Source organism: Tachypleus tridentatus, chromosome 13 (assembly GCF_004210375.1).
Source record: "Tachypleus tridentatus isolate NWPU-2018 chromosome 13, ASM421037v1, whole genome shotgun sequence".
NCBI lineage: Eukaryota > Metazoa > Arthropoda > Merostomata > Xiphosura > Limulidae > Tachypleus > Tachypleus tridentatus.
The window spans coordinates 140,466,875-140,487,020 of record NC_134837.1 but is presented as its reverse complement, the minus strand read 5'-3'; the positions used below and the strand labels follow the sequence as shown (position 1 = coordinate 140,487,020).

General features: G+C 32.0%; 1 long non-coding RNA gene across 1 annotated transcript; it reads left to right on the top strand.

Annotated features, from left to right (window-relative positions):
* Window positions 1–1,222: 1,222 nt before the first annotated feature.
* LOC143237600 (uncharacterized) lies at window positions 1,223–14,657 on the top strand. Its single transcript, XR_013020156.1, has 4 exons — window positions 1,223–4,659; window positions 8,982–9,163; window positions 11,076–11,239; window positions 12,548–14,657. It is a non-coding gene; the product is annotated as an uncharacterized LOC143237600 (long non-coding RNA).
* The last annotated feature ends 5,489 nt before the right edge of the window (window positions 14,658–20,146 follow it).

Here is a 20,146-nt window from a genome sequence, read left to right as displayed (position 1 = left end):
ATTGGTCTGGAATGACAGACTTAAATGACTTTGTGAAATTGTCAGATTTGTGCGTCTATTCGAGGAGCATTGGAACTAGATGTGAAGGAGACTCGCGAGCCGGAGAGAGAGCGAAGAATGCGGTGAGAAGTTCAGTACACCATTCATAACCACTCGAAGAATTCCTTGACATAAATGTGGTCGAAGTGAAACAAGCAGAGAGATGCAAACCCAGTACGTCAACATAGTTAAAACACATGATATTGGTTAACCAGAGTTTTGATGCTGTAATTATGATTATGATTTGTACTAACTGGCCTCTTCTCAGGGCTTGGATCTATAAATCCTAGGAAATGAAGAATTTTGATGTGGAGGAAATGGGAGTACCCTGAGAAAACCCACTTTCACTGGTGGGGTGCTGAATAAACAGCCCCACCAGTGTCCATCACTGAAAGTGTAAAGGCATATATGATTAGACATTAGAGTTTACCTTCAGGGCATGAATGTAGTTGTATGGAGAGAGATATTGCTGCCAAGTGGAAATTATCTTGTTAATTGTGTGTGGTTGCTTGCTTTACTATAGTATTTAGATGCTAGATAGATAAGTCTGTTCTTGAGAGCTGAGATGTTACATGCTTTGTCAAGGCTGGCTGTCTGTGTGTAACTGGGGAGTCAATATGTGAGTCGAATGGCAAGATTCTGGGCTTGTTGCAATATTTTAAGGTGGTTGAGGGGTGCATTTACAGTAATCATGTTGCCATATTCAATGATTAGCCGGATGTAAATCTTGTATATGGTGAGAATCGTTTTAGTTCTACAACCCTTGATGATACTACTGATTCTTCTGAGGTAGAAGATTCGTTTGCAGACTTTTGAGAGTATGGTTTTGAAATGATCAGTCCATGTTAGTTTCATGTTGAATGTGATGCCAAGAAATTTTATAGTGGGGGAGAATTTAAGCTCAGTGTTCATCATTGTCAGTTTGACTTTAAAGATGGATTTGCTTTTTCTGGAGATTTTTCATTTAAAGATCATAGCCTGAGTTTTAGTCTCATTAAGCACAACCCACCAGGTGTTGCACCAGGCGGTTATACTGTTGAGTGTGGATTAAACTTTAGAGGTGATTAGTAGGGGTTCTCATGGCGTACTCCATACTGCTATGTCATCAGCATATTGCATGCATAGGTGTACTTAAGTTTTGGTAAAGGGATATCATTAACATATATTACATATAAAAGGGGCTGCGCACTGAACCTTGGGGAACGCCTGCTGAGAGGTGAGCAATGTGGGATGTTGCATTGTTAATTCTTACTTTAGCTGTTCTGTTGTCTAAAAAGCTAGATATTCATCTTGTTAAGGTGGACAGGATGTTGAATTGAAGAAGTTTGAACTTGAGGCCCCAGTGTCAGATTGAGTCAAAGGCTTGTTTAATGTCTAAAAATAAGCCTACTGTGGTGTGTGGTTTTATTAAATCCTTGTATGATGGATTTGGTTAACCTTACTAAGTGATTGGCAGTTTGTCTTTTTCTACAGGAGGCGTCTTGTATTTCAGAAAGTAACATGTTACTTTCCAAATACCATGTAATGTGAGCAGTTAGTATTTTTTCTAATAATTTACCAATGCTGTTTATTAGGCTAATGGGTCTGTAGTGTTTTTGGATTATTAGATGCCAGGGTAGTTTTAGGTATGATTTTAATTATAGTAGACTTACATTGGGTCAGGTAGTACCCTGAGTAAAGTGAAAGGTTAAATAAGGCTGCTAGATGATTTATGAATGAGGTATAGACTTTTTTTAAAATGATGTTACGTATGCTATCATTGCCTGGGTCAGCATTTCTAAGTGTTTTGATTGCTAGTTTGATTTCGACCTGTGTAATGGGTTTGGTGAGTAGCTGAAGGTCGGTGAGGTGAACACTGCTGTCACGGATAAGGAGCATGGGAAGTTTGTACTGAATAACGTTGGATTATCTTTGATGAAATTCTGGATTGTGTATAAATGGTTGTTATCGAAGAATGGTGAGTTTGGAATGATGAAAACCTGTTTGTAGTAATTGGCTAATAAGTTGGCTTTTTTTGAGGTCACTGGTTGCTGAGCTGTTGATGTGTTTTAAGTTGGGAATGCTGTTTGTTGAATTGCTGTTGCATATGTTCTTGAACTTTCTCCAGAATGTAGCTGGATCTTTGTACGAATTGTCTAATGATGTACATAACTCAGACCAGTTTTGTTCTTTTGTTCATTAATTTGATGCCAGATAAGGTTATTGATTTGGTTAGCTTGGTACAGTTGGCTTTTAAACAGATTACGGTCTGTTCTACAGGTATAGAAATAAAGAGGTTTTATGTCAAAGAATACTAAAATGTCTTATTTTTTAGTATTGTTTGTCCTAACATTTTTCTTTCTGTATATCCTCACTCAAGAGAGTTAACCTGTTATTATGTTTGGTCTGAAAGGAAATGGTATGGTAGTAACCACCAGTATTTTCATGCACTTTGAAGTAGTTGTTGTTGTACCTCAGGAAGTATTTTAATTTCCAACCAGAGGTGAGGAACCTTTTTACATTGGAAGGCCATATTCTATTTAACCAGATTCTATTAGACTGCATATTGATAATTTATCATATACATCAAAATGTTATGTTTTTGTCCACAGATTACCTAATTTTAATTAAAGCCTGCTGTTATATGAGAACTTTAAACAAAATAAAAATTCAGAAAAGACACATTTATTTATTTGAAAAAGTTGACAACAGAACTAATAATAAGTGGAAAACTTAGACAACAAACCATTTTATAACTTTTTGTGACTGCTTATTGCAGGATAGAAATTGGATATTTGGTTCCAACATCCTTTAACCAAAGCTTTAATTTGTTTTCCACATTATTATCTGTCACCTAAGAATTCAAACATGTTTTAATTTGTGTAATAAATGAAAATGTTGATTCACAACAGTAGGTTGTGCAAAACAAGATGTAGACATGGGTATTCAACAGCATTTTTCCATATTTTAATGGGATCCTTCTTAGTGTCAATTTGAGCCTTCAGAATGTGATTTTCTGAGAGCTCAATCAATTCCATCTGCAAGTCATCACGTGCTTTGGAGACATTAACCAGGTGTGGTTGAAAAGTTAGTTTCAGTGTGGGATTGTGTTTCTCAAAATATACAAACCTCTCATTGTATTCTTCAATCAGGAAGTGTGGAACAACTGTGTATTCTTTCATGTCACATTTCCTTAATGATTTGATTATATTCTGTTCATTGATTACTTACGTTAGTTCAGAAAAGTGTTCAACTGAAAGTTCCAATTGGGTAAGGAGTTTTGAAAAAGGTCAATATAGATTTAGTTTTACCTTGCAAAAAAATATTCAGATCATTCTGTTTTAATATTATATCACACAAAATGCAGAATTTATCCTGAAATCCTGTTTTGACAATTCACATGGTTGATTAAATTCCTAAAAAAATCTTGTAACTTGTTTCATGAAGATAAAAGTTTGGTAAGTATTTGCCCTTGCAGTATGTCAGATCCACACTGAATGTTTCATCTTCAAAATGAAGCATGTTGTGAAATTGATGATGACATGATGCATTTGCTCTAATGTAGTTTACAATACTAGTAACTTTATTTAATGTGTCACTTAAACAGTAAATTTGGCACAGAGATTCTGCTGATGCAAAAGACAGTAAAAGGGGATCACAATATCTGGCAATTCATTTGTAGTAACAATACAAATCCGTCACATTTCCCTCATGTAGAAGGTGCATCGGCTGTGTGTACACTTACTAAATTACATAAATTTAATTTCACTTCTTGGCAGTTTTCTTTAAAGATATTGAAGATGTTCCATGTGTCGTCACCGTAAGGGTACCGAAAGAAAGTAACTCCTCATGGCAATGAAAATCTGTAGTTATAATAACGAATAAAAAACAACTTGTGTGGAGTCAGTAAAGTCAATGGATTCATCCAAGGCAAATGAATAATAAATATCTTTGACATATTATATGAAGTTCTGCTGTTATATTGAGAGCTAATTCATGTTGCCAATCAGTTGTGGCCCTTCTTGAAAGTAGTAGTTGTTTGTACTTATTCATCTTATCTGAATCTAAACATCTTACAACTTCAACAATGCATTCTTTTATAATTTCCAAATTGCTAAAGGGCTTCCCTCTTCTTACCAGTATATACTGCTTTATAAGTTGCTTCAGTGATTTCAGTTTCTGATTCTAACATTATTTTCAATACTAGCTACTGCTGGTGCTTTACATCTTTCATTTTCTTAAGTGTAGACCTTTGGGATATTCCTTCCAGTGTAGCATATTTGTGGTCCTTATGAGTTACATAATGCTGATATGTATTGTATTTTGTCACTGCAGCAATTATAGAGTTGCAGAGCAAACACATCATTTTATCTTCCACAGCAACGTAATATTGCAATTCCCATTCTTCATTGAATAGACTGTTTTCTTCCTTCAGCGTTTTTTTCCTATTTTTTGACATGATTGGGTTACCAGTAAAAGGTTTAGAAAATGGTACACAGATTGATTGAAGATTCAGTTTTAAAGGAAACAAGTATTGGAAAATAGTGACACTATCAAAGAATGGTCGTCAACTGACAGCAAGGTGAATCGATTGCTGCTAAGGAAGACCACTTCACCAATTACTGAGTTGCCACAAACAAGGTATGGCAGTATATGTAGTTCCCTTTTTCTTGCCCACTTAGGACTATTAAATTACTCTAGAATATCAGAAAACTGAATTATATTTCTCTCTATTTCTATTGCACTAGTATTTCATGTATAATTTAATTAGTCATAGGTGTGAGTTGCCACAGTCATAAACTGCTCTTCTAGTAATTGTCTCATCCTTTTGCCAAAATGCACTCAAGCTGGTTCATTTACTTTAGAACTCACTTTGATGGAATAAACTGTACTTCTTGTCTCTTTTAAAACTCTGACAGCAAAGTATCTTGATTTGAATTTTGAAAGTGAAAGTCAGTGTAGGGCTGGTGTTGTAGAATTGTAGCTTGCAGTGAATTTGTGTTGAGTCTCTTTCTGATAGCCTGATATTTAGGGCATGCTTTATAACTTGAGGGGTATGGATCTTCACAATTAATGCATTTTACTTCATTTTGCTGGTTGGGGCATTTTTCAACCTTGTGTGAGATAGACAGTCTGATACACCTCAGGTTAACAATGCACTTGGGAGATGAGTGCCCAAATCTTTGGTGTTTAAAGAAGTGTGAATTGATAATCTGGTTCCTAGTGCAGTGGTAGGCTAGTGAATGTGCATAACCTTTGGGCTCACTACATTTGGGTGACCTTATTTCTTTTAATTTCTTATCCACTTAGGGCTATTACACTGCTCTTCTAGTAATCATCTGTTCCTTTTGTTAAAGTGCACTCAGGCTGCTTCAGTTACTTTAGAACTTACTCTAATGGAATAAACTGTACTTTTTATGTCTTTTAAAACTCTCAGTTTAACATATTAATTGTTAATCTTATATTACCTGTTGGGCCTTTCACTCCTGCAGCAGTTAACTTTATGTTTAACTTTTCTTTGGCTGAGCTTATATTTTCTGTGACATTCCTTTCTCCTTTTGCTCTGTCTGCCTGATGTTCCTTGTATTTATGCATTTGTCACTTAATCATCTGCTTGCCTTTTAGAAATCTCTATATCCTCAACATCAATGATTTATTAACACAATGTATGATTCTTACCAAATTTCATAACTAAACTTGTCATAAGGTCTACACCTTTATTGAGTTTAGCTCTCTTGTTATGAAAAACTAAACAATCAGTGGCTGTAATTTCTTGTCACTATTAGCATTGCCTCCTACAAGGATAGTTAACCAATCCTTTGAAACCTTGAAGTCGGGTACAGTCTTTTCAAGGACAGTAATGCATGTCCTAGAAGGCATGCATTTCCAATAGAGCCCAGTTTCATCAACATTAAGCATCTTTCCAGGATCATATCTACCTTCAATGAGTTTTTATAGTTCCTCCAGAAATGTTTCTGCAGTATCTATGTTTTGCTGGATGACTGTCCTTGAAACCATATCATGCCTGGAATCTGTAAAACCATCTATGGGTAGCCTTGACTGGTTTCTCTCTACCTCTTTCTTCTGTAAGCTCCTTATTTCAAGCCATCATACAACCTTAACACTTTCTTCTGAATGAGAACTAAGTGTATTAGTGTGTTCTTGTGTGAAGATCCTCAGTCCATAAAGCCAGCAGTCATTCCAATTTTTCTATGATAACTCATTTTTAGTCCTGCAATTTTAACCTTTGAATGGATCTCAGAATGGCTGGTACATACATTTTTATTCTAAGTGGGTTTCTCATTATCAAGAATAACCAATGAATGCCTTAAAGTATGCTTAGCTTTATTTTCTATTTGTATTTACTGCTATTTATTTCATACATATTTGTACCATTAAAACTATATATTTTTTGCCATGCTTCCCAACGTGTTACTGAAAACAATAGATTAATAATGGTGCAGTGCTTTAAAGGAATGCAAAATAATTGTTGCATTTTCATTTTTGAGAAATTTACTGTGCAGTTTAAAATTACCCATCGTAATTTGGCTTGGTGATGAGGATGTTAGAAAACATTTTCATCTTTCAGCCATAAGGATATTATAATATGACTATCAATCCCATTATACATTGATAAGAAATAGCCAAAGAATTAATGTGGGTTGTGTTGACTTTCTACAATTTTCAAAATTACAATAAACTCAGATAATTATGGATGAGCATTGCTGAAACTTAAACAAAAAACAACATACAAACTGTGTTAAGTCATTTCTAAACATAAAATGAAATTAAATGTGGACATTAATTTTTAAAATAACTAATAATATATTTGTACTGATTACAACATTTTGACCCATGGTTGTAACCATTACAATTAAAACTTACCTACCGTAAAAAACATGCTGCTAATGCGTGTTTGAATTTATTATTTAGTTTCGTTGGTTCCTTACCAAATATTAATTTTAAATCCTTTTAGAATGTTAGAAATAAAATGTTTTTATAAAGGTGATATATTGATATTGAATAATCTAGTCTTGTCTTTAAAGATTAAGGTAGATATAGAAATGTAATAGCCTTAAAATCACACGTCATAAAACGTAGACGATTTTTAATTAACTTACAGGTACATATAAGAATCATATTAACAGAATCAACTAGGTTACAAATTTTCGTCAGTACAAGTGTCCCTTACTGAAATTATAATTTAATATCATAATATCACCATACATAATTCTAATTTAGAATTTGTACTACAGCATTTGTTTCACTGGTCTTAATATTTATATGCAATTTCATTGATGTCCAAGAAAAGTCAGTTTTATCAAACCAATATAATGAATAATGATTCTAGAAGCATAACGTATTTGTCGGTTAGTTAATAACATATACGATTTAAAGATGTTCAAAATGTTTGTTTGTGTTGGAAACCACTACGGTAATCAAAACAACAGCAAAAGTTTAATATAAAAAGTAAGAGACATCCTACTTATTATTCTTTGTATGATTGTTATTAATCTACGACTGACAAGAGTTCTTTGTTTTGTGACTGGATTCCCCCACCCCACTTTAACAAAAATCTAGCTGCAGGTCGCCACTGTACTAGTAAATTAACAAATACCATTAAAGTATACACATTTTGGTTAGTTGTTAATTATGTGATTATTTGATAGAAGGAATTCGAGCTGTGTTTTCAAATCACCAGACATAATATCTGAATAATGTTAATCACCTCTGTTTGAATGCAAATAAAAAATATATTCCATTTTCTGTGAGTCCGTCAGATGTTTCTAAGTGAAAGTTAATACAACCTTATATGATTTACTATAAACTGAATCACAAATAGAGAAAGAAATATTACTATTCACACTTAAAATATAATTTCTTTTACACCTTGTACTATATATTACTGCATTTTTTGTCATACTACACATGTGGCTTCATCAGTGCAACACACTGTGACATGAACAGAGAAAACGATGTCATCACATTGCACGTCAGTTAGCACTAATTCGCCACCGTATTTTATTTGCGTTCTCTCACTATTAATAACTAGTTCATTGAGATTTGAGTACCAAATAACTGGTTCTTCTCTCGCTCTTTTAAAGAAAAACTTAGGTTTGATTTTTGAAAATAACCTAAGAACATTTTTTAAATCAGGGCTTCCTTATGAATGATGTTTTGGTTGTTTTTTTTCTTTCACTGGCAATAAAAAATAAACCCTGAGGAAGAATATTTAGATTGTCTTTTGTGTGCAAGATTAAATATATGATGTAGTAGAGGTATAGTTAATAATCTATAACTAACTTGAACCATTTGAACATGCGTATCTTAATGATAGAATTATCGGTTCAGATATAAGACGATAGATGCGTATGTCAAAAAAATTGTCGTTTAGTACACTTTCAGGTGATGGAAGTGTCACCTCAACATTGAACGCAGCAGACAAACAAGCCAACAAAAAAACAAAGAGATTTTGAGTTTTATGTATATATATATATATAAGTAAGTGTTTCGGTTCCACCACTGATAAACGTTTGGGAGTATAAACAGTTTAACTTTTTGCACATGTTCATAGATCTTAACATATGGCTAAAACTTAATACGAAAAAGAATTGCTCTTGAGTAATTTCAATCTCTTAATGTTAATTGGTATTGCTTATAATTCAACGAGGGTGATTGAATTCCTGGCATTATAGTAATTTAGTCAAAATCATTAATAAAAGGTAAATAGTTCACAGAACTCCAAATATCTGGTGAGTTAAACAAAAAAAAAACGAACACAAACATTATTATTTGAATTCTCTATTAAATAACGAAGGTCAGTTAATCTTCACAGTTTCTAAGATTTGGGAATATTTCATTTGAAAGTACACAGTTTATTCTATCAAAGTATGAGTAAACTTTGTTTTATGCATCATTTTTTATATATTTCAAAAAATGTTACAATTTTGTTTTCATTATAGAGTTGCCTATCACTACAACAGCTCTGGCCATCATAGGAAAATGTGGATATATTGGTGCCTATCTTGCCATGTATCAGCAGGCAACAGAACTATATCCAACCCCTCTCAGAGCTCTTGGAATGGGAACTAGTGCCACCATTGTCTGAGTAACAACGATTTGTGCACCTCACATCGTCTATCTGGTAATATTTTCTGGTTCAGTCTTTGTATTGTAAAATACAAGACTATAAACATAACTGAAAATTGAACACTGTTGAGAGATATATCATAAAATCATATTTAAATCTTGTTCAATCGGAACTTAAGGCTATGCATATTACATTAGTCAAATACTTGAGACTCATTTGTATTTCTTTTTTTCTCCTATAATTTTAGAATTTATTTTATCAACAGATAGATCCTTCGTATCAAGGAAAGCATTGATAATTATGATTTATCAGATTATGCTTTAAATAAAATAATTTAATTTAGACAGAAAATATTTTGTAATGTGAAATACATGGAAGCCCAAAAGAATCTTTCCTTTTTTTAAATGCAGTAATTAATTAACTAAGGATACAACCATATAATTTTCAACATCTTGTATCCCAGCGTAAACAGTTTTTATTAATACCTCAGTAGACTTCAAATTATGTGCACCATTAGGGTTCTCACCACGACTTATCAATATTCTATTTCAGTCCACGTTCACTGCAAGAGTACAGTATTAATTGCATCCGTTTTCCTGGTCTTTATTCTCGTGATGTTTGCTATAGATGTGCGATATACGATATGCTTAATATAACCCCATAGTTATTTCATGTACAGACGTTTTAATTACACTGCACAATAGTCATTTTCTTGGTCACTGGAAGACAAACAAGACTTTTCTTGAATGGTTGTCATATTACTGATTAACAATATAAAAAACAAAGAGAAATAAATATGGTTGGTTTACAAGACATAGAAAACTCTATGGCTGTATTTTCTTGGTTATTAGATTTTAAAATAGGAAAGATAATTTTGTACCATCTCTCATTTCATCCATTACTAACTATCGATTACTGTATATTTTGCATCAATAATACCGTGTTTACTCGCTTATAAGACGGGGATTTTTCCTCGAGATTTCGGGCTCAAATTGGGGGGGCCCGTCTTATAGGCGAGGTCTACAGACATAGAAAATAAATTTAGTTCACTCAGTTTATCAGATCGTTCCTCAAATGCGGAATTTCGAATTCCATTGACGGCAGTGAGGATGATGAACTTTTCAGTGAGTTTATCGGCGGCAGAGATGACGTAGAGCAGGAGGAGAACAGGAGGAATGTGACCTCTACGATGATGGATTGTCCGAGGAGCAGTTTTATGAACTGTTTAGAGATAGCGACAACGAATAATTTGAAGGCTTTTGAATTTCATAACTTGCATACTGATTTGCTGTGTTCTATTAAAGTGCAGTTTGCGTAAACTCTTTTAATACTTTGAAGAAATGTGGTTTAAAAGTTAGCATAAACGTACTTTGATACTGAAATATGTTGAGATAAGTTTTGTGCGTTAGATTGTTCTTTGTTATGTGTTTTAAATATGAATATTTATCATACAGTAAATAAAATAGTTGATGAAATTCCATTAAACGCTTGAACACCGAGTTTGGATTTATTCATTTATTTTCACTTTTCTATCTCTTCTATTTTTCTCCTTCTAATCTGAAATCGAAATATCGTATACGAAACCCAAAATTAGGTTTCTATTAATTTCCATTTTTTTCACTTTTCTCTCGTTACCTGCTTTCCTTCCTTCGTCTTATAAACGAGTCTAAACAGAATATCGACAATCTCTCAGGTGAAGTTGGGACCCGTCTTATAAGCGAATCGTCTTATAAACGAATAAAAAACGGTAATCACTGCATGAGAATTATCTGAATACTTCTTTTCATTGTTATTGGTAAAACAACACTAAAAGAAAAAAGACATTTTATTTTTCATTACACGTCACAAATTTTTATCATTATTGAAGAACATTTGTGAACGAAATTTCAATCGAGGTTTCACAGTGGTTGTTTAGAAGAATTTGTAAATATGCGAGTCATTAAATAGTTCATAATATTTTCACTAGGGGAGATATAAACGATATATTCCGTATTTTGTTGTTGGAGGAATTTGTTTGGTAGCATCATTTACGTCGTCTTTCCTTCCTGAGACACTACAGTCTAAACTACCACAAACTATGGAGGACGGAGAAGAAGTTGGCAAACAACAAAAGTATTTTTCTTGCCTTGGGTACGTCTTTAAAATAATGCGTGTTTCAGTTTCCATGATGTTAGCAATATTCATAACTTTGTTCCACGATCGTTTCCACACCACTTTGCTTGGATTATGACTCTTCTTTAATCTCCTTTCATTCCTCTACTTTACTTACTCGTTCCTGATAAGAATTGACTTATACTAATGTACATGACAACACACTATTTATAATAAGTAGCACGTATATTTAGAGATAGGTTTTGATTCCTAATTGGATCTTGAAGTCTCTGTACCGTTTGAGCAAGAAAGATAGCCACTTCTCCAAATCATTTTCTAACCAAAACACGGTCTCTTTCTCATCTTTATCAACTCAAATCGATGCTTCTTAGACTTAGCCTTAGATATTTGGTTTTGTATAACAACATTCTTATGTATAATTTTAACTTTTCTTACAAATAATAAACTTTTTATCTCTTATCATTATTTTGTAAATTGAAATCTTCAAAATGAAATCACAGAAATTCTAGTTAGTTTTGTTTACTCTTATCTAATAGAATAAACATAGCTACATTATTACATTAGTGTTCTTTTATATATTAACAACTTTATTGAGAAAGTCTTTAATAAGTGTATTTTCATGAATAATGCTCAAGAGTCACAGGTAGACTTCTCCTGAACCTCTGTATTAACGTGAAAACAACCCTATGATTAAAGCAATAAAGGTACACAAATTTAAATAAATAAACATCATATGAACAGCTAAGTAAACAAGTTAAGATGTAATTAAGAAATATAACTTTTAATATGTTTAATAACCGCTCTTAATTTCTTAGTTATTATTTCATTATCTATTTCTTTTAAAATTATCTATTTAAATGTTTAAGACTGAAAGATTTATCAAAATGTGATATTCTGTGAATATTTACTATATTTTTTCATAATTGGTGGATGGTTGTATTTCACTATTACAGTTTTTAAATTTTGATGAAGTCATTAAACTTGTATCTACTAAGTTATGTTTCTCACAAGTAAAATACAGAAACAACTTTCGTTCATCCTATTGGTTGTCTCAAGTACAAAAACATAAATTAGAGAAATTTGTAAAAAAAAAGTATAATATATTAATAACTTGGAAAAGGTTAACAGATAGACTGAGTTAGAATTCGTAGAATAATAACGTTCATTCTTTCTCAGGTGTTTTATAAAAGTGACTCAGTAGTTTAACACATCTATGTCAGAAAGTCTTCGGTGTAACTTTGTAAACAAATACAAAAGTCCCTGTGTTGTTCGTTTATCAGGATATTTTATACTTCGGATACGTTCTTATGATTTGTTTTTATACAGACTACACAGATCTAGATGTGGAGTTAAAAGAATTGACAAGAAGAAAGTCGGTTCTACTGTGGAAGAACAAGATCTGGAACCTTTACCAACTGTATAATCTTGACGTTGTATTTACTCAAAAGTTGATGAATGAATTTTCTCATTAATATTAGTTTTAAGTAAACTTTTAGCTTAATTATTTTTACTTACGTAAAATAAGATATTTGAACATATTTTCTTGGAATGGCAATAATGATTCTCTATAAGTGTGTTTACTAAACGTTTATTTCTAAATATTTATTCAAACGAATCTTTACTTCCGGAGCCTGAAACTCAAACCAAAAACACCTTAATTAGTCTAATGGTGGTTGTAATGTTGATTCTGCTAAATAAATATAATTATAGAGCAACTAGCGTGTGAACAATGAAATATAATAAGGGTGACTTATTTTACATAAAATATTTTCGTAGCTCTAACACAAGGATAAAATAAGAAAATCGATATTCTGATCAAAGTAGAAGAATGAGTACCTTTATGTGACTACAAAACTGATATAACTCTTGGGGAATTAAAGAAATTATGTTTTATTTTCTCCCCTTCATATTCAGCGATTATTGTGATTATGTGTATTTTTATAGGAATTAGAGGACATTGTAGAATGAAATATTATGCTATAATTATATGTGTAGAAAAAAACAACTATTTAATGATTTATGATATTAGTATAAAATATTTTCTCACATTATTTTAAAATTTAAGCGGATATATAACTTCTCATCTCTCTACTTTACAAGTCCCTGTAAAGATACTGTTTGTTAACGTAATGAATAACACGTATATTAACGACAATGTTGAAATATAAACCTACATGATATAGGGGTTAGGGGAAGCTGGATTTACCAAAAATTCACAAACAATTAAACAGTAAGAAGTAATTCTTAAAAGGAAACTAATAAAAATATATCACATTTTCTTGGTCGTTTTTTGTGACATCACAACACAATGAGATTTGTAATGATTTATTTTTAAATATTTTTTTCATTGGAACTATACCATGTGTTTCCAATAAAAAGAAAACAATATCATCTTGACCTCTTCACAACTCCTGCTGCGCACGCGAGTTCCGGTAATATCGTTTGTACGATACCAGAATTCAGCAGGTTGAATGGAAATACATTCGATAAAATAGTATGGTGACAGAATAAAAACATTTCTGACAAAATAAACATTTTTTGTCTGATATAATGATATACAAATGCAATAGATTCTACCTCGCCAGCATGAAACATTATTTACTGTCAGATAATAGCCTGTATAGTGTCACACACCATTTGTGTCACATTTACTTCCTTGTCTTTTGTCTATGTAAAACTTAAATTATATCAAACAGCTAACTTATTTCTCATAATATGTCTATAGTGGATTAGAAGTAGAACATCTCTCACATTTTTATTTGATTTTGTTTTTTTTTGCTTTGATGCATGCGGAAATGTGAACATTCAATATGATTTTGGTCAACGTATCTGTAAACGTATCGTGTGTTCTTGGATAGTTTACCCTTCATCTTCTCTCTTCATTTCACTCAATTTACACTCTCAAGCTATTGCATGGGTTGCACCTTTTAAATCCGGTACTGTCTGCGGAATGTATTGTACAGTATTCAAGCTGAGAGGTGACTTAGAGCGTTGTATGAGTTACCATCACTTCCTTTTTTGTTCGAGTTTTTCATTCTTCTTCGTGTCTTAACTATCCTTGCAAAACGACCTTACTGGCACAGCGGACTTACACTGCTTGAAACCGGATTTTGATACCCGAGGTATGCGGAGCACAGATAGCCCATTGTGTAGCTTTGTGCTTAATATCCAATTAATCATTCAATCAATCAGTATTTGCAAAATTTATCCCAAGTCAGCTATATATTAAGGATCCTTAAACTTTAACATGCAGAGCATAAATTTGCCTTTATATGTGTCCCCCAGTGGCTCAGCGGTATGTCTGCGGACTTGCACGCTAAAATCCGGGTTTCGATACCCGTGGTGGGCAGAGCCCAGATAGCCCATTGTGTAGCTTTGTGCTTAATTCCAAACAACAACTAAACAACAACCTTTATATGTGACTTACATGTAATACTGTGTCATTAATTAATATTTTAATTTAATACTGTTTGTTATTAATTAATATCTTAATTTAATAATTTATGTTATTAATTAATATTTTGATTTAATACTGTTTATTATTAATTTATGATTGAATTTAATATTGTTTGTTATTAATTATTATTTTGATTTAATACTGTATGTTATTAATTAATGTTTTAATTTACTACTGTATGTTATTAATTAAAGTTTTAATTTCTTACTGTTTGCTGTTAATTAATATTTTAATTTATTACTGTTGTTATGGAATAATGTTTTGTTTTAATACTGTTTGTTATTAATTAATGTTTTAATTTAATATTATTTGTTATTAATTATTATTTTAATTTGATAGTGTTTCTTATTTTTTAATGTTTAATTTAATATTGTTTGTTATAAATTAAAACTTTGTTTAATACTGTTAGTTATTATTTTATGTTTTAACTTAATATTGTTTGTTATTAAGTAATATTTTGATTTAATACTGTATGTTATAAATTAATGTGTTAATTTAATACTTTATATTATTAATTAATATTTTAATTTAATACTTTATGTCATATTTTGTTACTAGTTTTTGCCAAATGTTGGTTATTTGTCTGCTGATGTCGTGAATATACTTTATGTTATTAATTAATATTTTGTTAAGTATTTATTATTTATTTATTACTTATTCATTTATTATGGTCTTTAATGGCAATACAAGAAGGCTAATGTCTCATTAGGTTTGTTTGTTTGACTTAAAGAACAAAGGCACAGTAGGCTATATACTTTATCTACCGCGGGGTATTCAGTCCAGAATTTTAGATCCATAGACATACCGCTGTCACACTGCAGGGCATTTCAATTTGATAATACAGTGATTAGGCTATTGAATACTACTTTTTCTTAAGCTTTTACAGATAAATATTTAATCAATATTTTTTCCTGAAAACAAGAACCAAATAAGATGATTACATTAATTATTATCTTGTTATGAACAAATTTAGAAGTTTAATAAAATATAAAGTTCCTGCATTTATACAAGGTTTTTAAAAGTCGGTAAGAACTGAATATGTAAACCATTTTATATCATATTTTGTATATTTTTTGAAATGTAGACAGGTGCCAAAAGATCGGAACTTGGCTACTGTCACTTCTTCAAGGGAGGTAATAAAGGCTGTTCTAGTTATTATATTGATGGTAAAAAAGATTCTGAAAGTCTCTTAAGGGAAGTTTTGGTTTAATAAAGTTTAAAATTTTCTTCGATAGTCAAAAAATATGTGAAAATCTTGTTTTTCTAAATAAATTTCGACATGTTTCTAAAAGATTATTGATTATGTAGTTGATAGTACGGGTGTGGATTTCATGTATCTAGATTTTTTAGAAACCATTTTACAAGGTATCAAGGGAAATCTAACCCTTGATTTTAACACTGTAAATCCGTAGACTTACCGCTCTATCAGCGAGGGACAAGTCCGAGAGATAAACTGTCTAGATGGTCTAGATATACTTTGTAAAATAGAGTGGTTTATATACGTATTTTATTGTCCTTGTGTATCGTTTAATGAGTAATATTGTTTCACATTTTGTGTTTCTTAGTATTTACTTGGGAATGAATCATCTACTAGTGTAATAACAAGTCACATTGAAAACAAAGCTGAGAATTCTTTAACAAACGTGTTTACTCTGTATTTTGGTATTTAAAGTATAATAATTATCTTTAATGTATATTTACAGTATATTAAACTCTTACGATTTTACTCACTTAGTTAACAATCACTAAATAAAACCTAAGTCTGTATAGCTTTTCTACACATATATTAGATAAACAGAGATATGTATGCAAGCTACCATTAGTGTACAACTATATGTGGATAAATACAGATAATGACAGATGTTGCTTTTGTAATAAGTACAAATACGTCATCTGTCAGGTGTACAAATAAGAATAGTTATTCTCTTAGCATCAAATTTTAAACAACGCGATAACAAACCGTGTTTTATACAGTTTATGAATATTCGTTTCAATGTTTGAATGAAACTTTCGTTCATATAAGTTTACTAAACAAAATCAGAATTGTTTTTATTTCATTCTTAATGACGTAGTCCTGAATGAAAAGATAAATTTAACAGATTCCGGTCTCATTCGAGTATTCATGTTTGATACGAAGCGCATCGCACTGATTATTATTTGTGATATTGTATCATATTAAGATATTATTTTTGTCACGCTGATCCTCACACGATTTACGATTTACAGACTTAGCATATTGCCATTTAGTTTCAAATTAGTTTCTCATTAAAATGGAATATAAATACTTCCAATAAACACACCCATAACTCGAGCATAACTTGAAGAAGTTATGTCCACATTTTAAAAGTGCTCTGATTAAAGTGTTTTTAGTCATTTCTGTCAAGACTTATTGACCCTACGTGTTTTAATAACATCATGGTTTGTAAGGGTTACTATATTAGCAAGCTTTTTCAGTGGTGAGTGACATATTAAAATCTTGAATCAGCACTTATTCAATGTTCTCCAAAATTGATATCAAGAATAAATATAGTTTTCAAACCCTCAGTAACTGACAATGAAAATAATAGATTCAGTCGTGTTTTATGTTTTTAGGCACACGTTTCTTACTGTTACAATACCACACTATTATGGATATTTCTTGCCCCAGTGCCAAAGTGTTAGGCAGGCGGATACAATTTTAACATAACACATGATGATGACATTCAATCAAATGATAGTCGTATTAGAATAGAAGCATTCTATTCTATAGTTGATATATCTAATTTTCTTGAACATATTAAGCATCCCGTGGCTAAGGAGGCAGACATATGTAGTGAAACATACAACGAAGTAAGGTAGATTTTAAAATTTAAAAGAAATTGTTTTGTGTTTAAATTTTTCCTTTCTATTAGTCAATAATATTATTTATTTATCTCAGTTTAATTTTTTGCAACAATTATCTTCAACTTATTATAAAGAATAATATACCATGTTCAAAAATCAGTATAGGAGCGGATCTCAAGATTACAGGTTTATAGTGGTGGCTGAGTTTATTTTGATTAGGGAACGTAGGTTACGACCACATTTTAAAGAAACAAAAAATGTCAAAATGTTCTACTTCTAATCCAGTTTAGCCACATATCTCTGGACAATGTTCAGATGCACAGTCTTTTCCTTAGGAAAGAAGAATTTCAAGCATTTTATGTCCATTGTGAAAATCTGACTACTTAGGCATATGTTGACAAAATTTAAAGTACCTTCATAAATGGCGTCACGTCCTTACACATGGAGTGTGCTAACATTGTTTGTGAAGGAATGCAAGACACAAATCTCGCCGCTATTGCATTAACACATAAATTCAGATGAAGTTATTCCAACAGCCACTTCTGTGGCTAATTAGTGCCAATTAATTAAAAGTGTGAAACACAGTGAAGGACATCAAGAACTGAATGATGAAAACAGGTAACAAACCAACATCCTTATTTGTTATATCCTTACTCAGATCGTGATTAAGAATAAGTCTTTAGACTTACAATTATAAAATCCGAAGTTCTATTACTGATGACTTACACAGTGTTAAGAAAATTAAAATAGCCAAAAACAGAGTAACCTGAAGATGTAAACACATTTGGCATGTTTTAGTTTGTTTGTTTTGTTGAATTTCGCGCAAAGCTACTCGAGGGCTATCTGCGCTAACCGTTCCTAATTTAGCAGTGTAAGACCAGAGGGAAGACAGCTAGTCATCACCACCCACCGCCAACTCTTGGGCTACTCTTTTACTAACGAACAGTGGGATTGACCGTCACATTATAACGCCCCACGGTTGAAAGGGCGAGCATGTTTGGTGCGACTGGGATTCGAACCCGCGACTCTCGCATTACGAGTCGCATGCCTTAACCCACCTGGCCATGCCGGACCTACAAAAAAATAGTAATACACTGTTAAGTTAATTATATCTTCAGCAACTCAAAATTCATCACGCTCAAGGTGAACCCTCGATAAGATATCAAGGAAGTTTCAGACGAGATAAGAGACTCAGTATTGTTTGTAAATAACTTTGTACATAGATTACATTTATTTGTAATAAACGTTATTTTTTGTATATTAAAATGTATTTGTACTAACAAAAATGTTTGTGTCATCCTTGTTGGCAAGTATCATAAATTGTAGCACATTGTAATTTGTGCTGATTCATATCATAAATAGAAGAATTGGTTCGTTCACTTTTCTACTAGAACATTATTCGAATTATAAAAGAAAAATTTTATATGAATAACTCCACATCAATACTCAAGAAATATGTCTTATTTTTTACCTATTCTTATTGTGATTAGATTATTATGCAAAATGCAAAATGTCAACATGCTAGAAACTGTCTGTATTACACTCTCTATTAGAAACTTATTTTATTTTTTGTATATGTCTATAATTTGAATACTCTTCTATTAATAGTTTACAAAATACTTCAAAATCATTTTAACTATTTGATAAACCACTTGGTTTTCTTCATGGAAAACATTTTTATAAAGAACGAAAATAATATAACAGGTTTTAGAATAGTATCATTTTGGTAATGATGATGTCTGTAGGTTTTAAAATACTAGTATCTTGGTCATGAATAAATCGTTTTTTTAATTTTTCTGGAAAAGGGAAATTTCTGAAAACAAGCAAGGAAGGAACGAGATCTTTTTTTCCGTTTCCCTCCTCACACAGAAATAGCAACCTAAACATGTAGTGTTCACTTGCTGAACTACCTAAATATAAAGTAAGATTTATTCAATTTAAGAAGTGTTTATGCAGGACTATTTTTATAGTCTGATAATCAGAAAACTAACAGTAGGACTTTATTCAAGGAGCCAAATATACAGTTGCATTTGTTTTTTTTATCAGAAAAATAGCTGTAAAACTGGCATCTAGTACGACTGTTATATCTACATAGCCATGCCATCTATTTCCTATGTTCAGTGTTTACTGGATCACAGTGATACTTCCTGGCCGGCATGGCCAAGCGTGTTAAGGCGTGCGACTCGTAATCCGAGGGTCGCGGGTTCGCATCCACGTCGCGCCAAACATGCTCGCCCTTTCAGCCGTGGGGGCGTTATAATGTCTCGGTCAATCCCACTATTCGTTGGTAAAAGAGTAGCCCAAGAGTTGGCGGTGGGTGGTGATGACTTGCTGCCTTCCCTCTAGTCTTACACTGCTAAATTAGGGACAGCTAGCACAGTTAGCCCTCGAGTAGCTTTGTGCGAAATTCAAAAAACAAACAAACAAACAAACAAACACAGAGATACTGAGTAAAGTGAGTATATAATAGCGAATTTATTAACCAGAGAAGAGAATATTTGTATTTGAAAAACAGGGATCTCTGGTAATTTTATTCTTCACCGAAACTTTGAACAGAATGCTATCTTTTTATTAATTTCGTCGAATAAGTCGAAAATTGTGATGTTTGGCATCCCAAGATATTTTAAACACGCCGTCGAAGTTTG